The sequence below is a fragment of the Lepidochelys kempii genome, chromosome 3 (genome assembly GCF_965140285.1).
Source record: "Lepidochelys kempii isolate rLepKem1 chromosome 3, rLepKem1.hap1, whole genome shotgun sequence".
In the NCBI taxonomy this organism is placed as follows: domain Eukaryota; kingdom Metazoa; phylum Chordata; order Testudines; family Cheloniidae; genus Lepidochelys; species Lepidochelys kempii.
The window spans coordinates 12,400,385-12,417,446 of record NC_136382.1 but is presented as its reverse complement, the minus strand read 5'-3'; the positions used below and the strand labels follow the sequence as shown (position 1 = coordinate 12,417,446).

The 17,062-nt window shown below is 44.2% G+C and overlaps 1 long non-coding RNA gene across 1 annotated transcript; it reads left to right on the top strand.

Moving 5' to 3' along the window:
• Positions 1-5,921: 5,921 nt before the first annotated feature.
• Positions 5,922-10,159, top strand: LOC140908114 (uncharacterized). The gene is made up of 3 exons (XR_012157768.1): positions 5,922-6,005; positions 8,837-8,924; positions 10,093-10,159. It is a non-coding gene; the product is annotated as an uncharacterized LOC140908114 (long non-coding RNA).
• The last annotated feature ends 6,903 nt before the right edge of the window (positions 10,160-17,062 follow it).

Genomic DNA, 17,062 nt, shown 5'->3' with positions numbered 1-17,062 from the left:
TCCCACAGTATTCTTGCCAGCAAGTTAAAGAAGTATGGGCTGGATGAATGGACTATAAGGTGGATAGAAAGCTGGCTGGATTGTCGGGCTCAACGGGTAGTGATCAATGGCTCCATGTCTAGTTGGCAGCCGGAATCAAGTGGAGTGCCCCAAGGGTTGGTCCTGGGGCTGGTTTTGTTCAATACCTTCATTAATGATCTGGAGGATGGCTTGGACTGCACCCTCAGCAAGTTTTCAGATGACACTAAACTGGGAGGAGAGGTAGATACGCTGGAGGGTAGGGATAGGATACAGAGGGCCCTAGACAAATTAGAGGATTGGGCCAAAAGAAATCTGATGAGGTTCAACAAAGACAAGCGCAGAGTCCTGCACTTAGGATGGAAGAATCCCATGCACTGCTACAGACTAGGGACCGAATGGCTAGGCAGCAGTTCTGCAGAAAAGGACCTAGGGGTTACAGTGGACGAGAAGCTGGATATGAGTCAACAGTGTGCCCTTGTTGCCAAGAAGGCCAATGACATTTTGGACTGTATAAGTAGGGGCATTGCCAGCAGAGTGAGGGACGTGATCATTCCCCTCTATTTGACATTGGGGAGGCCTCATCTGGAGTACTGTGTCCAGTTTTGGGGCCCACACTACAAGAAGGATGTGAAAAAATTGGAAAGCATCCAGCGGAGGGCAACAAAAATGATTAGGGGACTGGAACATAAGTCATGTGACTTATGGGGAGAGGCTGAGGGAACTGGGATTGTTTAGTCTGTGGAAAAGAAGAATGAGGGGGGATTTCATAGCTGCTTTCAACTACTTGAAAGGGGGTTCCATAGAGGATGGATCTAGACTGTTCTCAGTGGTAGCAGATGACAGAACAAGGAGTAATGGTCTCAAGTTGCAGTGGGGGAGGTTTAGGTTGGATATTAGGAAAAACTTTTTCATTAGGAGGGTGGTGAAGCACTGGAATGCGTTACCTAGGGAGGTGGTGGAATCTCCTTCCTTTGAACTTTTTAAGATCAGGGTTGAGAAATCCCTGGCTGGGATGATTTAGTTGGGGATTGGTCCTGCTTTGAGCAGGGGGTTGGACTAGATGACCTCCTGAGGTCCCTTCCAACCCTGATATTCTATGATTCTATGACTCTATACCTCATCCTCATGTGATATGCAGGCACCATCCCTCTTCTTTCTAGAAAAGAAATATTTGTTGAACACTTCTGCCTTTTTCTGCATCATTCTAAATTATTTTTCCATCTCCAGGGAGAAATGGACCTGTAGTATTGTTAGAATCTCTTTTGTTGCTGAAACACTAAAACAAATTCCTTGTCATTGTCATCCTTGGCCTTAGCTTCCTTGAGCATATTAATGCTCTTCAGTATTTCTAATTGATATTGATTACTATCTACTTCCCCATTTCCATTTGCTTTCTACATTATTTTAAAATTTCTAATTGTTGTTTTGATATCTCATACACACAGCTATAGGGGAGACAAAGATCCTACAGTCTACCCGAGAGCTTTTACTTTTGTTTTCCCTGGTCGATTATCCTATGGGAGATACCACACCACAAGGGGCTCGGGAAGAAGTTTCCCAAAGCATGAAGGGGATACAGCTGTCATAACTGGTCTCTATTGTCTCTGTGCCAGGCACTGGTTTGGGGTGGTACTTGAGACATTGCTGTGCGCTGTTATGTCTAAGGTATGTCTACACTGCAATTAGACACCAGTTGCTGGCCTGTGTCAACAGACTCGGGCTCCCGGGGGTCAGGCTAAGGAGCTGTTTAATTGTGGTGTAGATTTCCAGGCTTGGGCTGCAGCCAGAACTGTGGGACCCTCCCACCTTGAAGGGACCTAGAGCCTGGGCTCCAGAAAACTCTGAACATCTACACTGCAATTAAACAGTCCCTCAGCCTGAGCCAGCTAGCACAGGCCTACTGCAGGCAGCAATGGTAAATCTGCTGTTAAGGAAGAGCAGCCACTCGGGTGGTTCTGATATATGCTGGGGCTATTGCAGCTGCCAGCTGTCTCAGGATTTGAGATGCACTGAAGTAGCTAAAAGCCTCTTTTCCTGCCTGTTCCTGGGCTGGGGCATGTGTGCTGAGCCCCCAAGAGCATTAAACAACAGATTGGATGTAAGAAGGAGAGGAGCAAATATTTCTCTTCATGTGGCTGTGTCTCCCTTGTGGAATGCTGAGCTTACCTAGAACAGCCAACATCTGCTAGAAAGCATCTTCCAGATTCAACAGAATTCAGGAGACAGCCTAATACTGTACAATAGCAAAAGACCCTAGATGCCTTTATCAACATTTTCACTGCTGCTGATTAGTAATAAGTGACAAAGGCTTGTAATTGTGTGTAGTTGGCTCCTTCTTTAAACACTGGAAGAGAAAGGTCAAATAGCCTCTAAAACCCTTAGACAGACTCCTCACCAAACATAAACATTTCTCCCCCTAATTGTATTCTTCAGTTGGTGTTGGCTCATTACCCCACACAGGGAGTGAGTTCACACTTTTGGTGACCCCTCCATTAGGGCATATTGAATCCAATTCTCCTGCCCTTCAGTAACAATAAAAAGAACATTTCACAGATTGATAGATTCCCAGGGCAGAAGGGACCATTGTGATTTCATGACCCCTGCATCTAAGTGTAAGTGAATTTTAATCAAAACCAGCCAAAATGTATCACTGCGGCAAATCAGGTGCGTCCATGCAAAGAAGGTCTGCTCAGGAGGTCTGTTCCTACAGTTCATCTATACAGGATAGGAGAGAGCTCATTCCAATCAATGGCTTCACTTTCTTCCAAATACTTTCTGTTGTGATATGCTCTACTGGGCGTCTAGCCTCTCTGATATCTTTAGGTAAATGGCCAGGTCTATGCTGTGGGACCAGACAGACAGACTCATGCACAAAGAAGAAAACTGGTAAGGTTAGGACAGCACAAGTACCAAGGAAATGATTAAAACTGTGTGTGTATTGTTGTTGTTGTTGACAACTATTTCCTTCTAATGGTTTTTAAGTAGTTAGGAGAAAATTGTGGTGGAAGATGCCACAGATTGACCCTTTCATTCCAGGGCAGAGGGACCTGACAGACATTTCTCTGTGCTCTCCAAAGAGACCTCCAGCAAAAGAGTGAAGACCAGACTTGACTTTCCTGATATGTCTAAGTTAAATCATAAGGAGTGTCAAGGGTAAACCCCTTTAAAATCCATCCTGGCCAGAGAAAAAAATCCTCTCACCTGTAAAGGGTTAAGAAGCTAAAGGTAACCTCACTGGCACCTGACCAAAATGACCAGTGAGGAGACAAGATACTTTCAAAAGCTGGGAGAAGGGAGAAAAACAAAGGGTCTGTGTCTGTCTTTATGATGCTTTGGCCGGGGACAGAACAGGAATGGAGTCTTAGAACTTAGTAACTAATCTAGCTAGGTATGTGTTAGATTATGATTTCTTTAAATGGCTGAGAAAATAGCTGTGCTGAATAGAATGAATATTCCTGTGTGTCTTTTTTGTAACTTAAAGTTTTGCCTAGAGGGGTTCTCTATGTTTTGAATCTAATTACCCTGTAAGGTATCTACCATCCTGATTTTACAGGGGGAATTTCTTTATTTCTATTTACTTATATTTCTATTAAAAGTCTTCTTGTAAGAAAACTGAATGCTTTTTCGTTGTTCTCAGATCCAAGGGTTTGGGTCTGTGGTCACCTATGCAAATTGGTGAGGCTTTTTATCCAACATTTCCCAGGAAAAGGGGGGGGGTGCAAGTGTTGGGAGGATTGTTCATTGTTCTTAAGATCCAAGGGTCTGGGTCTGTAGTCACCTAAGCAAATTGGTGAGGCTTTTTACCAAACCTTGTCCAGAAAGTGGGGTGCAAGGTTTTGGGAAGTATTTTGGGGGGAAAGACGTGTCCAAACAGCTCTTCCCCAGTAACCAGTATTTGTTTGGTGGTGGTAGCGGCCAATCCAAGGACAAAGGGTGGAATATTTTGTACCTTGGGGAAGTTTTGACCTAAGCTGGTAAAGAGAAGCTTAGGAGGTTTTTCATGCAGGTCCCCACATCTGTACCCTAGCGTTCAGAGTGGGGGAGGAACCTTGACAAGGAGAAAAAAAAAACCTCTCAAAAAGAAAGTCCTTCACGTTCACGGATGCCTTATAAAGTGGCAAAATGGGGCACAGGCTCAATGTAATTTTCTCCTTTCCAATTAACTGGCAGTAACCTGGATTAAATATCAACAAGGGATGAGAGCATTACAAAGGCAGGTGAATCTTCCTCAAACTTCAGTAAAGGTTCACTCCACCATCCAGTCGGTTCTCAAAGGAGGCCAAGATGAGGTTTGTTGGCAGAGAAAGGTGAAGAGGAGGTGTTTCTTATTGTTTGTGCAGAGGTTGATTGTTATTTATTTGGAGCTGTTTGTCCATCCCAAATTGCTACACCCACAGTTTCCAGCTCCTCCCAAGCCCAGGTGTGTTCATCAGTGCTACAGCCAGGTTGCAATTAAAGGCAGATGCTTGAGTTCAAGTCAGCAGCTGGAGGGAAACCAGCACCTGTGTGGAAAGAAGAGGACTGAGCTGGCCAGTCAGGCTGATGTGCCTCTTTCTTGTTTCCCCACTTGGCATGGAAGCATCCAGTGTCTCCATTCTGTCTCTGTGGAGAAAGAGGTAACTGCTGCCTCCCTCCACCGACTAGACAACTGCAGTAGGGTGTAATGACTGAGGAATTAGATGGACAGGTCACCCCTGCTCCAAACCCCTTCCAAAGACATATTACAATCCTGAACAAGGCACTCAGGAGAGAAGCTGATCTAACATTACATTAATTCTTTCTTACACTTGTTAAATAAATCCACTTGTCCTCAGAAGTTTGTTTGCCAGTATATAGCTCTTGTCACAAGCTCCCAAAGGCAAGTGGCACTAGTGAGCCAGACCTATATGGTAATAAGTGGTTGGTGTAGACAGGGTGTTGTACGTAAACCCTGGTCACAGGGTAGGTCTGCACGACAGTCCAAGGTGTGACTGCAGCCCATTTAGATGTACCCAAGCTAGCTTTATCTAGCTAGCTGGATAAACTATAGCAATAGCAGTGAAGCCATGGCAGCTTGGACAGCAGCATGGGCTGCAGAAGTCTATCCAGGGCCCTGGATACATATTTGAGTTGCGAGCTTCAGCTTCTGTGGCATCGCTGCTATTGGTACCTCAGGTAGCTAGACCAAAGCTATTTCAGGTGTGTGTACGTGTGCTGGAATCAGACCTCCGATTGCAGGGTAGACACATGCTGCGAGTGGGAGACTTGTGTAATTCCATTCTAGGACAGGACAGTGCCCAGTGCCTCATGCCTAAGGGGGACATTCAGAGACCAGTGAGAGCACAGAGGTGCAAGCAGCCCTGTACTTTTGATATCAGTCAAAGAAGCTTTTCAATTTTTCTTACATTTTCCAAGGCAGAGCGTGAAGCCCAATCACGTCTTCTGCTCCCCTACCTGATTCATGTGAATGAGACCAACCCTGCGAGGTGCTTAGCACCAGTAGGCACAATTTGTGTCTGTACTTTTTACTATTATTGTTGAGACTGAGGGTTTGACATGAAATCGTGTCAAGTTGGCCAAGCACCACACTGCAGGGAGGCCCCTGGGAAGTGGCCTGCAGAAGTAAGTTGCTGATCAGAGCTGAACCAGCAGGAGTTTGTTATACGACCCAAGACATTTTGCACTAACCACAGCGGCCAAACGTATCTTACACAATCCAGGATGGCACAAGATGTTTTGCACAAAGACCATGGAATTTTCCACAGACAGAGCTGCAAGAATCCCAACGTCCAAACTGTGGCTGGACAGTTCAAATCCTCCCCAGAAGCAGGGGTCACTTTCTGATTGGCTGACAGCAGCTTTGCCAAGAAGAAAACAAGCCTTCAGTAACTGTATAAAACAAGCTGGTTTGATCAACATGTCACTCCCGGAAGCTGAAATATCTGGATGAGAGAGACAGTGAGTAAGACTGTCATCACCTGGCAACCGAGAGCACCCCCTGTCTGGTAAGTATTATAGCAACTTCTCTCATAATCATTCTTTTAATTCCTCCTTTAAAGTCCTGGCTAGGAAAATGGCTGTGAGATCCAGAAAGAGAAGATGAATATAGTTGTCATAACCCCTTGGGTGAATGAACTACCTGAGTGAACTTTTTAGGTATTTTGAGAAACCACATAGTGTTCTGAGAGGCTGAACTGGAGAACACGCTTTCATGCCACTTGGAATGGAGAAGTAAAAAGCTACACTTGTTATGTTTACTCACAATGGAAAAGTTTCAACGCTACTGACTGGGGACCAACTGGCTAAGCAGCAGTTCTGCAGAAAAGGACCTGGGGATTACAGTGAAGGAGAAGCTGGATATGAGTCAGCTGTGTGCCCTTTTTGCCAAGAAGGCCAATAGCATATTGGGCTGTGTTCGTAGGAGCATTGCCAGCAGATCGAGGGAAGTGATTATTTCCCTCTATTCTGCACTGGTGAGGCCACCCCTAGGGTATTGCATCCAGTTTTGGGCCCCCCACTACAAGAAGGATGTGGAGAAATTGGAGAGAGTCCAGTGGAGGACAAGAAAAATGATTAGGAAGCTGGGGCACATGACTTATGAGGAGAGGCTGAGGGAACAGGGCTTGTTTAGACTGCAGAAGAGAAGAGTGAGGGGGCATTTGATAGCAGCCTTCAACTACCTGAAGGGGGGTTCCAAAGAGGCTGGAGCTCCGCTGTTCTCAGTGGTGGCAGATGACAGAATAATAAGCAATGGTCTCAAGTTGCAGTGAGGGAGGTCTAGGTTGGATATTAGGAAAAACTATTTTACTAGGAGGGTGGTGAAGTGCTGGAATGGGTTACCTAGGGAGGTGGTGGAATCTCCATCGTTAGAGGTTTTTAAGGCCTGGCTTGACAGCCCTGGGTGGAATGATTTAGTTGGTGTTGGTCCTGCTCTGAGCAGCGGGTTGGACTAGATGACCTCCTAATTTCTCTTCCAACCCTGATATTCTAGGATTCTATGATTCTATTTAAAAGCTACCCGAGTTAAAACCATCTACAGAATAATTCCAGTTATCCAAGTTCCTTTTATCAGGAAATCCTAGTTATCCAAATTCACAGTGTGTCCCTCCTGCAGCCCTGTGTTAGTTAATCACCCATTGATGAACTAACCTTAAGCCTCTGAGACCTACAATTTGGTAATATTTCTGGAGTTAAGGATAAGGACAAAGAGCAAGGGAACAGAGGGGGATGATGGAGAAGGTAGCGGAGAAGAGAAAAGGTGGAGAGAGAGAGAGAGAGAGAGAGAGAGAGAGAGATAACTGGCAAGAAAGAAACAGATAAGAAGGTTAAGGTGAAGACTGAAAGGAGAAGGGCTGAGGGAGAGAAAGAACAGTGGAGATAGAAGAGGAGTTCAGCAAAAGAGAGCAGGGCAGGAGGGCAGGGAATGAAGGGAGGCTGACAGGAGGGTGGAGGAGAGAAAAGGGGAAGGAAAGAAGGAGAGATGCAGGAAGAGGGGCTGTATCCACATGAGACAGAAACCTCTTTTGTGCTGCTTTAGTGCTTCCAAGCACTGTCAGCCCTGGGCTCTGTAAGCGCAGTTACAGATCGTGAGGGCTGGGACTGGTTCTAGTTCTCGCCTCCATTTCTGTGAGGACTGGAAAATAGCATAAAGATGATCATCTAACCACCTTTCTTCTTCTTTCTATAATTTCTTATTGCTTTTAAGTGCTGTGTTAAAGCATATAAAGTATGTAAATGTGCAATAATTCTCCACTCTGCACTTTGAAAGAAAGAGGAAGAAGCTTTGAATTGGCTGGTAAGGGAAACCTTGTTTCCACTATTTGAATATTTAGTCAGCTTTGAATGTTTGGTAAAAGTGGCCTAAGACCGAAGGTTACTGGTAAAATTCCAGAGAAATTGGAATCGTTGCAAAATGAGAGGGTCTCCGACTGGGGGAGGGGCATGTCACGCTTTCCAGGGTATAGTGTTGAGCCTTCTAGGAATTCAGTAATTATACAGTGTCACAATGCCACCCACTGAAATTTGCCCGCCTGCCTTTCCCCATCATGAAGGAGGAGCATCTGGACCAAATTTGAGTCAAGTTGAAGGTAGCTGATTTAAACCATTATGTGCATTATATGCCTAGGGCTTAATGTGTGAGACCTACTTGAATTGTCAGTCTTAGTGCTTAAATAATCTGTCTGATTTTCTCAATTCTAACCTTGGAGTTCTCTGGTTGCAATGGCACAGGTACTCCCATAATTCCTCTGTCGTCATACAGACTGATCCAAAATGAATAAGAATCTGCATTTAAACATTCCTACTTCAATGTTGGTAGCAAAGTCACCTCCCCTGTGTAGTAAAGAACTAGAATAAGGTTTTCCTCGGTAATAAGATTGAGATAACACTTGAAATGAATTGATATGATTTTTTTTTTGGTTAGTTGTAACACCACATGGTGAATTAATTCTTAGAAATTTCATAAACATGAGCATCCAACCACCTTTATTTTGCTCTCTGTAATTTCTTAATTGTTTTCAATTCTATTTTGGGCAATAAAGCATTTAAATGTGCAATAATTCTGCACTCTGTACTTTGGCTAAGGAAAAAGCAATTTCAATGAGAAATGCAATGCAAGTAATTGTTGAATTAAAATTATTTACAGAACATCTGTTTTTAAAAGATATCTTGCTTCATAGAATTGTATTTCTCTGAAATCCTCCTAGGACATCTATGGTGCTGTGTGGATAATCAGAACACACATTAAAATATTATTTTGATTAAAGCAATATTTGTACAGCTCAGCAGATCACATTCCCCAGTGTCTTCTCTCTATCTTGGTGTCTCTCCTCTCCAGTGACGCTCAGTTCCCAGCCGACCTTCAGCCATGAAGTTCCTTTACCTGCTCTCTGCTATTGTCTTCTTGATGCTCATGGATGTCCCAGGTAAGATGTAAATGAAAACAAGCAATAATAAAAAGGGGTATTGGGGAGCCTGTAGTAACGTTGTCTAACACTTTCAAGTAGAAAAAAAGTTCTTACCTTTTCTTTGGGGGGGGAGCCTGCCACCAAGAAAAACATTCAGATTTGACTGAATTATGACCAGTCAGAAAAAAAAAATCCACCTCCCATCAGTATTTTCCTCAGATCTTGTTGAGGCTTCCTGCTTGAGCCACCCACATTCTATCTTCACACCATAACGGGCAATCACAGAATCTGGATGTGATACTGACAAATGAAGCCTGTCCAAGTCCTTTCAATATCCCCTTGGGTTTGGGAGAAGATGCACAGGGAACCAGGAGACCATGAATTGAAATATAACTTCTGCTGCTGACTTGTGTTAATAATTCTGTGATTTTTACCACCTGACTTCTTATGAATCAGGTCTCATGTCCTACTCACAGGTTATGCTGCTGGGCACAGAACCCACATCTCCTAAATGGCAGCTGTTCATCTCAGTGTCTTAGCCCCACTGGGTCTCAAAACCTTCCACAACAACATGCTTGACTTTGTTTTGAGAAATAATATCATCTGGGCTTGGGACAGTCTTTGCAGCCATGACAATGCATCATGTAGGGGTTCAGTTTCTATCCATTGGCTGTAGATAGTTTTGTGAAAACACAACAAATGTTCTAAACTAAATATTCTAAAAGATTTGGCTGTGCACATTTGGGCTGCCTTCTCAAAATAGCACGTCAATCGGGTATAACCAAACACTGGTGACTGGTCATGAAGGAACAATTCCTGAGTGTGTCTTGCGAAGAAATTCTGAGAAGAATCTCAGAGACGGGCAAGCATTCAAACCTGGAAGGGACTCTCTCAGGTCAATCTCTTTCAAATCTTTGTAGTCATCCAACCCAGCACTGAGACAGTTCAACCCTACTTAGCCAAACTGCATTGATGATTCTGCCTGGCACATCATTGTCAGAGCCTGACGGAATCAAAACCATACATCAGCCTCAAAGGGAAGTAAGCAATGCAGGCAGCCCCTTGCTTTCCATCCCTTAAGGGCATTGGGCAATGAAGGATGTCCATGCTGAGAGCTGTGGTTCTAAAATCTGCAGCTGGAAAGTCAATGCCAATGTTTAATTAAATCACCCCATTCTCTTCTTAGATGCTGCCATTGAACATGAGTAGAAGTACAACCACTGAAATTGTACTGAAGCCATGATAAACTTTTGAACGGGAAGGTAATTGGGCAGACTTGGTCAGGTCTCAGTGAATGAGAAATGCCTGTCATCTTGGAATCATAACTGTAATTTACCCTGCATTACAGAATGATGATTAAGGCTTTTTCTTTGTCAGGTTTCTCCCATGCTCTGCTGACCCACAGAGCGTGTAGACTCCGTGGGGGTGACTGTCACTTTTGGAAATGTCCCACCAATGCTTTATACCTTGAAAAATGCATTATTGGCCATTGCTGTCAAAGGTAAGCTCCGTGTTCCATAAGGGAGACCCTGCATTGTGAGCAGAACTGTTGAGTACTCTCTTCTCATTTAGGAGCTGATGAATCCTTCTGTCCTTAAAGTAGCTCAGCTCTTAGCGCTCTATTTTCCCCCTTTTGCAAACCAGGGCAGATCATTTTAAAAATCTGGGTGACATCAATGATGACGTTGTTCTGAATGAATTTGAACTGGTTTAAGCATGAAGGTCCCTCTCTAAAGTTAACTCGGCCACATTGCAAATCTGCAGCCCATCCTATTCCTGATCTGCTTCTTTCTGACTGTAGGTGCCATAAATTATACAGGCTGCTCAGTTGGTCACATTAATAGAACTTAAGCAGGAACAGGTCCTAGAGAAAGAGATGGGAGGGGGAGAGACTTTCCCAGCCACTAAAACACCAGAGAGCCAGATTGGGGGCAAGAGATGTGAAGCTGGGAGCTCCTTGGGCCTACACAGTGGGAGCCAGAGACCTAGGCTAGAGTGCCCTGCTCTCTTGGCCAATTCACTGAGCATGCCCAGAGATCTGTGCTATCACCAGGCAGGGCTGCTAGCATGGAACTTACACCAGAACAGAGTCAGGTTTTAAGTAGAATTAGAATTTCCCTGCATTCCTTCAGAGTTAGTGATCTATCATCTAAACATCTATCTGTCATTTTAGTTTCAGCTGTAGACAAGGTGTGTTTGATAGAACAACTGTACAAGGGTGTGAGTTGTGCTTTTCTAAACTATCGCTTTTTTGTAGGCAGCCAGTTCAGCAGTTTAGATACTATGTCTGTTAAAACACTATAAGAGAATGTTGCAGTAGGGGTGATGGATTCCCTGTGCTGGAGTTAACCCAAAACCACTTCACGCACCGTTCAGTGACTGGGCAATTTGTCCCGTGACATTTGATTTGAAATCCAGCCTCATATTATTCTTGTTCTATGGGGAACATTAAAAAATCTGAGTCTCCATTCTTCATGCAGGCGTATATGGAGTGACTAATTGTCTAGGCAGGATCTCTGGGATTCTGGGAGACAGCCACCCGCTTCAAAAATCATTGGATCCTGCTTCAATGGAACCCTGAAATGCTGATCATTTGGGCTGTAATGAACCCTGTGAGCTGGAGAAATTCCAGAAGAGGGCCTTGTATCCCCCATATAAGATTTGTAACTCTCCCTTTAATAAAAGCAAGCTGGTGTGAGATCATCATGTTGAAGTGTGTGTTTGTGTTGGTAGGAGGCAAGGGGCTGTTTCTAGCATTCTTCTCCTTTAGAAATCCATCTCATTCATTTTTTAAAAATTAAAATTAAAATGAAATTGAAATAAATTAAATTAAAAGTCCCTTTCACATGTTAATACCACACAAGGTTATTGACATACCATGGTCCACACATCCTCTGCATGTTTTTCAGTTAGCTCTTTTGAGTGGATAGATCTTTATTTCATACACTTATTATGTAACCTACCAGTTGGTGGAGTCAGAGTAGCTGGGTTCAGTCACAGGTTGATTGTACGGTGTACAACCCTCACCACGGTGCTCCATTCACCTCGACCTTCCCTCTGCTCTGAAACTTCAGTGAGAAAAAGAAAAAATCAGGCCAAGCCGCGTCTAAGCCCTGGCTGTGTTACACTGACTTCTGTAAACCAGGAGTAACTCTACTGAAGTCATCGGAGTTATACTGGTGTAAACTGGAGTAAGTGAGATGAGAATCAAGCTTCTGATTGTTCATAAAAGACAAGAACAATTTTACAAAAGGAAAAGTTTTCTGCCATTTCCTTTAGTCACATGATCTCCCAACAGCCATAACTGATCCCATCCCAAAGGTTCCCTGAAATTAACCTCATCCATTGGACCATGCATCCAACATTTCAGGCCGGTTATTTTTAATCCTTTTGTCAAGGTTCCTTCCCCACTCTGAACTCTAGGGTACAGATATGGGGACCTGCATGAAAACCTCCTAAGCTTACTTTTACCAGCTTAGGTTAAAACTTCCCCAAGGTACAAACTATTTTACCCTTTGCCCCTGGACTTCCACTGCCACCACCAAACTTTATCTGGGTTCCTGAGAAAACATAGTTTGGAAACGTCTTTCCCCCCAAAATCCTCCCAACACTTGCACCCCACTTCCTGGGGAAGGTTTGGTAAAAATCCTCACCAATTTGCATAGGTGACCACAGACCCAAACCCTTGGATCTTAGAACAATGAAAAAGCATTCAGTTTCCTTACAAGAAGACTTAATAGAAGTAAAAAAGAATCAGCTCTGTAAAATTAGGATGGTAAATACCTTACAGGGTAATTAGATTCAAAACATAGAGAATCCCTCTAGGCAAAACCTTAAGTTACAAAAAAGACACACAGACAGGAATATTCATTCTATTCAGCACAGCTATTTTCTCAGCCATTTAAAGAAATCATAATCTAACGCATCTCTAGCTAGATTAGTTACTAAGTTCTAAGACTCCATTCCTGTTCTGTCCCTGGCAAAAGCATCACCCAGACAGACACAGACCCTTTGTTTTTCTCCCTCCTCCCAGCTTTTGAAAGTATCTTGTCTCCTCATTGGTCATTTTGGTCAGGTGCCAGCGAGGTTACCTTTAGCTTCTTAACCCTTTACAGGTGAGACAATTTTTCCTTTGGCCAGGAGGGATTTTAAAGGGGGTTACCCTTCTCTTTATATTTATGACACGCCCCCCAAATCTCAGCTAGGGTGAAACGCTGGCTGGGATTTGTTCCTGGAGCTTTAAAAAAAAAACAGAGTTAATAAGACACATGCACCTCTAAATATACTACCAAGTACATAAAGACTAACAATATTTTCCACATCTCAAGGACGATTTTAACCAGTTGATTCTGGGAAACTTTCATGGGAGAGTGCATCAGCCACTTTGTTAGATGCTCCTGAGATGTGTTGGATGTCGAAATCAAAATCTTGGAGAGCTAAACTCCACCGAAGAAGTTTTTTGTTATTTTCTTTGACAGTGTGAAGCCACTGTAGTGCAGCATGGTCGGTTTGCAGGTTGAAACGCCATCCCCAAACATATGGGCGTAGCTTTTCCAGAGCGTAGACAATGGTGTAACATTCTTTTTCACTGACTGACCAATTGCTTTCCCTCTCAGACAGTTTTTTGCTGGGAATTCTTGATCTGGTCCTTTCTGCATTAAAACTGCTCCCACACTACGCTCGGATGCATCTGTGGTTACTAGGAACGGTTTGTCAAAGTCTGGGGCCCTTAGTACAGGGTCAGACATGAGTGTCACTTTAAGCTGGTTAAAGGCCTTCTGACACTCTTCGGTCCACTGAATGGCATTTGGCTGTTTCTTTTTGGTTAGGTCTGTCAGTGAGGCGGCGATTTGGCTGTATTGCGGTACAAATCGTCTGTAATAACCGGCCAAGCCTAAGAAGGATTGAACCTGTTTCTTTGACTTTGGGACAGGCCACTTTTGGATAGCATCCACTTTGGCCTGTAGGGGGTTGATAGTTCCTTGACCCACCTGGTGTCCAAGGTAAGTCACTCTGTTTAGGCCTATTTGACACTTCTTAGCCTTAACAGTTAGTCCTGCCTCCCTTATGCGCTCAAAGACTTTTTGTAGATGATCCAGGTGCTCTGCCCAGGAATCCAAAAATATGGCCATATCGTCAAGGTAGGTGACTGCATATTCTCCTAATCCCACTAGGAGACCAACTACACGTCTTTGGAAGATGGCGGGTGCATTTCGCAGCCTGAAAGGGAGTACATTCAATTCATATAGCCCGACGTGTGGTGAAGGCTGACCTTTCCTTGGCGGATTCATCTAGCGGTACCTGCCAGTACCCCTTGGTTAAGTCCAAGGTAGAGATGAACTGGGCCCATCCCAGTTTCTCTAATAGTTCATCTGTGCGTGGCATTGGATAGTTGTCTGGGCGAGTTACAGCATTTAGCTTACGGTAGTCCACGCAAAAACGTATCTCCCCATCTGGTTTGGGAACTAGAACCACTGGAGATGCCCATGCATTTCCAGAGGGGCAGATTACACCCATCTGTAACATATCCTGGATCTCCCGTTCTATAGCAGTTTTAGCTTGAGGAGACACCCGGTAAGGTTGGACTTTAATTGGGCGAGCATTACCTGTGTCAATGAGTGGTATGCCCGTTCAGTCAGTCCTGGGGTGGCTGAGAACGTCGGCGCATAGCTAGTGCACAGCTCCTTGATCTGCTGTCGCTGCATATGCTCAAGGGTCATGGAGAGGTTCACCTCTTCCACACCACCAGCACATTTCCCTTCGTAGTAAACACCTTCAGGCCACTCAGCGTCGTCTCCTCCCTGGGCTGTAAACTGACAAACCTTTAATTCTCTGGAATAAAAGGGCTTTAGAGAATTAATATGGTAGGCTTTCAGTTGGAGGTGGGGAATGCTATGAGATAATTAACAGCTCCCAGGCGCTTTTGGACCGTGAATAGCCCTTCCCAAGATGCTTCCATTTTATGGGCCTGGAGCGCCTTTAAGACCATGACCTGGTCCCCTACTTTGAAGGAATGCTCTCTGGCATGTTTATCATACCAGGCTTTTTGCTATTTTTGAGCATCCTGTAAGTTTTCTTTAGCAAGGGCTAAAGAGGTTTGGAGGGTGTTTTGTAGGTTGGTTACAAAGTCCAGAATGTTAGTTCCTGGAGAAGGTGTAAATCCCTCCCATTGCTGCTTCACCAGCTGTAATGGCCCCTTAACCTCACGGCCATATACAAGTTCAAATGGTGAAAACCCTAAACTGGGATGTGGTTCCTACTTTAAGGGTGATGCTCAATTAGTAGGAGCATCTTTCTGTTGTCTGTGTCATCTAGTAGATGAGAGCCAGGTGTGCCAGTTATAGACTTTAGAAATGTAGATAGATCACGGATTATGAGTCCTCTCCCTTCATCAGCTGCACAGAGCTTTTCAGCTGTCCCATCTTCTAAGCGTGTGTCTACATGGGAGGTTGAAGTGTCATTTCCAGCTCAGGTAGATGTACCCACTGTGATGGGGTCTCTGGGGTGCAACCTGGGCTGTGGGACCACTGAGTCCTCCAAATGCACCCCCTGGGCTGGCTGTCACACTAGAATGCTGATATCAAGCTCCAAGCCTATGACAGGCACTGCACATCCACAGCCATAAAATCATGACTGGTATAGAGAAAGGAGATAAGGAAGTGTTGTTTACTACTTCTTATAACACAAGAATTAGGGGGTCACCAAATGAAATGAATAGGCAGCAGGTTTAAAAAAACTAAAAGGAAGTATTTCTTCACACGACGCACACTCAACCTGTGGAACTCCTTGCCAGAGGATGTTGTGAAAGCCAAAACCAAAACAGTCCAAAAAGAACTAGATAAATTCATGGAGGCTAGATCCATCAATGGCTATTAGCCAGGATGGGCAGGAATGGTGTCCATAGCCTCTGTTTGCCAGAAGCTGGGAATGAGTGACAGGGGATGGATCACTTGATGATTACCTGTTCTGTTCATTCCCTCTGGGGCACCTGGCATTAGCCACTGTCAGAAGACAGGATACTAGGCTGGATGGACCTTTGGTCTGACCCAGTATGGCCGTTCTTATGTTCTTATGTTATGTTCTTAGCCATCCACAGGCAGGGAGACAGCCAAATGAGTTACATAAATGGTCTCCCAGCTACTCATGAACTACCAATAGAGAGGCTCTAGCCGGTTCCACCCAGATCCAGCCCTGGGCAGTGCAAATTAATGAAATAGTTTGTCACTCCCTCAGTGGAGAAGACATATACCAACCTTTGTAATCTGAGCTGAGATTTCCCAAGCACTTCAACCGAAACACACTGTTTTAAGTGAAATATAACACAGATTTACTCACTACAAAAGATAGATTGTAAAGTGATTATAAGTAACAGGCACAGAGATCAAAGCTGGTTACCTAAGAACAAAAATAAATTTCCAGTCTAAACCCTAACTTAAACAGACTAAGCTAGATTTGAACCAAGCAGTGTTTCACCCTAACAAAGGATACAAGCAAGCACAGGTCCTCAATACACAGGCTGGACCAACTTCCAGCCTGGGACCAACTTCCCCAGTTCAAAGTCTTTGTCTTTCAGATGTTCTGCCAGGTGTTAAGATGGGGGTGGGGGGAGAGAACCCAAGTGATGATGTCACTTTCCCTCTTTTTTACTTTCTTCCAGAGGCTAGAAAGATCCTCCCAGTGACAGGGTTAGTCCACCCCCATGGCGTACATGTCTTCCCCAAGAAGACTCTGGGATAGTGGATTGGGTGTTGATGAGCCATTAATGCTCATCTGACTGATGATGGCTACTTTTGTTGTAATTGAAAGGTTGGTTGTGGGCATTCCCAACCTCTTAATGTATTTCAGTGACACATATAACAATACTTCATAAATTCACAAACAATGATAATACATACAATCCAAAAGGATATTAGCATTCAGCAGATCAAGGCTTTTAAAGTGATACCTCACGAGGTACAGTTTGCACAATAAATATCATAATTATAAGACAGTGATGAATATGGGGGCTCCAGGGTGCTACTTTGAGGTAAACGGTGTCACTGTGGGCTGTTACATCTAAGGTATGTCTACACTGCAATTAGACACCAGTTGCTGGCCTGTGGTCAACAGACTTGGGCTCCTGGTGGTCAGGGTAAGGTGCTGTTTAATTGTGGTGT